Source organism: Bos indicus, chromosome 18, assembly GCF_029378745.1.
Source record: "Bos indicus isolate NIAB-ARS_2022 breed Sahiwal x Tharparkar chromosome 18, NIAB-ARS_B.indTharparkar_mat_pri_1.0, whole genome shotgun sequence".
Lineage (NCBI taxonomy): Eukaryota > Metazoa > Chordata > Mammalia > Artiodactyla > Bovidae > Bos > Bos indicus.
In genome coordinates, this window is record NC_091777.1 from 35,104,662 (window position 1) to 35,109,219 (window position 4,558).

Here is a 4,558-nt window from a genome sequence, read left to right on the forward strand (position 1 = left end):
TTTGCCGCTGCCGTCTCCTGCGCGCGGCCGGCAGAGGGCGCCTCCACTGCACTGCGCACGCGTCGCCTGTACACCCGGGAGTATGCGGCCAAAGCTCAGAAACGGGTCTGGTGACGAAGGGTAAGGTGGTCGCGCCTTACCCGTGCAGCAGTACTTCTGGTCGACCAATCCGTGACTTTGTACGCTCGGTAGTTGTGGGGAACTTGGGCTTTGGAATCAGGCAGATTTAGATTTTCACCACTCACTGGTTTAGAAATATGCTCTTTACCTCTCAAATCCTGTTTTTTCCTTCTGTGTCATGGGGATAAATGAGCCTCCGTCACAGAGTTCTGTTAACCTTAAGTGAGATTTTGAATACACAGGACTCACAAAAAAATCCTGTTGGAAGAAGAACTTTCATTATTATGTTATTATTTACCCATTTCTTCCATCCTCTCAAGCAAGAAGCCCACAGTGAGCGCCTGGTTGTGGTTGGAGTGTTTCCAACCACAAAGCTAGCTGCTCCTGGCTGCAGATGCAAAGAGGAATAAGTCCGGGACTCGGTTCTTGGGGAGTTCACTGTTCCAAGAAGAGAGAGACAGTAAACGAGTACTCCCTAGACAATATGACCCTCCTATAGGTAGAGGGAAGTTGAGGACCTGAGAGGTGAGCAGAGGAACTCTACTTACTTCCCCTCTTCCAGGAATGTTTCACATGATGTGGGCAAGTTTTAAGCAGAAAGAACAGCAGGTGTCATCCCTGGGAGACAGATAAGGTATGACAGGCTGAGGCACTAAAGGAAGTTTGGTGTGATGTAGAGTTAGGTGAAGGGTAGGGAGTGGTCACCCAGGTGGTTCAGTGGTGAAGAATCTGCCAGCCAATGCAGGAGGTCCGGGTTCGACCCCTGGGTCGAGAAGATCCCTTGGAGAAGGAAATGGCAACCCATTCCAGTATCCTTGCCTGGGAAATACCATGGACAGAGGAGCCTGGCGGGGCTACAGACCACCGGGTCGCAAAAGAGTTGGACGTGACTTAGCAATTAAACAACAACAAGGAGTGCTCAGAGGAAGTTTCAGAGGTGGTAGGAGCCAGGTTGTGAAGACTGAGAACATAAAATCAAGGAGGAATTTAAAGCTCTGCACTTCCTGAAAAGAACCATCCCTGTGGGGATGGCTGACAAGGAACGGGGCTACTCCATGAGGAAGGTGGGGAGAGAGGGGACTAGGGGGACATGAGGATTCCTTCCTATTTCACAGACACTACATGCATCTTCAGGTTAATGATTACCTCAAATAAGGTGAAAGTGAGCACAGATCTCCACCCCAACCCACCCTGGGGTGGGAACTGAGTAAGGGGCATGGTTTGACAGTAACCATGCAGCAATGATGGATAAAATTCCCCCTGGGTGCTGTCACCAGTATCAGGTTGGGGAACGCCCTCTTGTGACTTCCCTGGCCCCTGCATAGCACCATGGAACACAACCGGTGGGAAACGGAGGCAGGAGACTCTCCCAGCTTGTCATATGCTTTTTCTGTCACATGTCCTCCAATTGGACAGGTGAAATATAATAGATAATAAAATACACCCAGGGAATGTGGGAAGGTCAAAAGATGACAGGTGAGAGTTCAGTGCAATCATGGACTGCATGAATAGAAACATCCCCAAGTTTGGCGAAGGGGAGTCATACTGCCTATGAAGATATACATGATTTTGAAAAAGGTTTGTGTTGGTGGCAACCTGTAAAAGAAGATACTTCAGTGTATTAATTTCCTGGAGTTGCTATAACAAAGTTCCACAAACTGGTACAAACTACAGAAATGCATTGCCTAACAGTTGTGAAAGCTGGAAGTTCAAAATTAAAGTGTGCAGTGCGTTCCCTCTGAACTTAAAGGGAAGAACCTGGCGTGGCCTTCTTAGCTTCTGGTGGTTGGCTAGTAATCCTTGGCTCACAGCCATATGTGGCACTTCAGTCTCCACCTGTATCATCATATGCTATTCTCTCCTCATGTCTCTGTATTTCTTCTCTTCTAAGTCACATTGGATTAGGGCCTACCCTAAAAACTTTTTTGGAAAGATTTATTTATGGCTGCACTGGCTCTTTGTTGCTGCTTGCAAGCTCTCTCTAGTTGCATCTACTCTCTAGATAAGATGCACGAGCTTCTCATTGCAGTGGTTTCTCTTGTTGTGAACAGGCTCTAGGTGCACGGGCTTTTCCCATGGAATGTGGCATATTCCTGGACCCGGGATCGAACCCATGTCCCCTGAATTGGCAGACAAATTCTTCACCACTGAGCCATCAGGGAAACCCATGACCTCATCTTAACTTGATTAAGTCTTCAAAAACCATGTCTCCAAATAAGATTACACTCAAAGGTCCTAGACATTAAAACTTTAACAGCTTTCGGCAGGGGATCTAGTTCAAGCCAGTGTGAAAAGGTGCTGTGCTGGAACCATGGAGGTTGACCCAATACAAGCCCTACCACCTGGGCACTCAGGGCTCCTCACAAGTTTTTCCTTTTGTAGAAGAGAGGCAATCAAAGGTATCAGATCAGGAAAGCATGGCTTTATTGATTTAGACCATTGGTTTTTTAAGGGTGATCCTGGACCAGCAGTATCAACATTACCTGGGAATTTGATAGGAAGGCAAATTCTCAGGTCCTATTCCAGACCTGCTGAAACAGAAACCCTGGTGTGAGGCCTAAGAAACTTTTAATAAGACTCCTGGTGACTCTGATTTAGGCTCAAGTTTGAGAACCACCGACCTAGGCCAATCTCCCACTGAACAGGTGGGAGAACTGAGCCCTAAAACCCACACACCACCCCCATTTACTGTGACTCGTGAGCCAGGTGGACCCTTGACCACACCACCATTTTGTGCTCACCGTATCCACCCAATGCAACAGATACTACTATTCACCCCATTTTATACCCAAGAGAGTAGAGGCTTGGAGAGGTGAGTAAAATTCCAAATTCTCACAGCTATTTAAAGGTGGCACAGGGATTAGAAACAAACACACTACAGATCTGGCCAGACCCCAGTTCAGGTCTATTGTGTTACCCATCCTGCTTGGTCTCAGCCAGAGGAGCCCGGATCCTTGAGCTGCCAGGAAGAGTGGACCCTGTTGTTTGCCTTTGTTGTTCAGTCGCTCAGTCGTGTCCAGCTCTTTGCGACCCCAGGGACTGCAGCACACCAGGCTTCCCTGTCCTTCACCATCTCCCTGAGTTTGCTCAAACTCATGTCTGTTGAGTCAGTGATGCTATCCAACCATCTCATCCTCTGTCACCCCCTTCTCCTCTTGCTCTCAGTGTTTCCCAGCATCAGGGTCTGCCCTAGAAGAGCTTATAACCTGTGGGAAACCAGCCAGGAGGAATGAATCCCAATGTAGGACACACTCCCAGGGTGCTGTGTTGGGTCTTAGTTGACTCGTGCAAGGTCTTTCATTTCGTGCACCGAATCTCTAGTTTGTGACGTGTAGGCTCACTGGTTGCAGTGCTCAGGCTTAGCTGCTCCATGGTTTGCAGGATCTTAATTCCCCAGCCAGGGATCAAACCCATGTCGCCTCCATTGCAAGGTGGATTCTGAACCACTGGATCACCAGGGAAGTATGCCTTCTACATTTTAAAATGTCTTACCCGCCATGTGTTTATCATCTGATTTGGTTAATCCACTTTCTCAGGGAAATCGTCAGCCACCCACACAAAGATGTATAAATAAGGTTGTCCACTGCAGTACACTTACAATAGTGAAAAATGGAAAAATCCACATACTAGAGTATTGTGCAGTTATTGTGTCAAGTTCTCCAAGACTAATGAAGCAGGGAAATGCTTACCATAGGGCATTAAGTGAAAAATACCTGGTCACAAAACTCCACATATGGTTCTGATTGTTTTTTAAGTACTATTAATATATATTGTCTTTCCAGGTAGCACTAGTGGTAAAGAACTTGCCTGCCAATGCAGGAGGCACAGGCGACATGGGTTCAACCCACTGGGTCAGGAAGATGCCCTGGAGCAGGAAATAGCAACCCATGCCAGTATTCTTGCCTGGAGACTCCCATGGACAGAGGAGCCTGGTGGGCTACAGTCCATAGGGTCTCAAAGAGTCAGATATGACTGAGTGACTGAGCACAATTCGTACTGAAAAAGCCTGGCAGGATGGTCACTTCACTGTTTACAGTGGTGATTCTTGGGTGGTAATATGACCAGTGAATTTTCTTTACTATGCTTTTCTGATCCTCCCAAATTTTCTATAATAATAGGTGCCACTACTGTAATTGGAAAATGAATATTTGGGGGTTTAAATTTCCCAAAAAAGCTAAGGAAAAGGGGAAAGAACAGAAGTCTGAGGAGTACATACTTTGTTCTCACAGATATGCCCACCCGACCATCCTATTAGCCCCCTTGACTCTCTGTTCCCATCTGACAGATCAGAAAACAGGAGGAGAGGTGAAGCAACTCACCCCAGATCACACAGCTAGTGATGCTGGGAGCCAGGACCCGGTCTGTCTGAGTTCACAGCCCAGATTCATTCCACTTGTGAGTGCACACACACACATACTTGTTGTTGTTATTCAGTCAC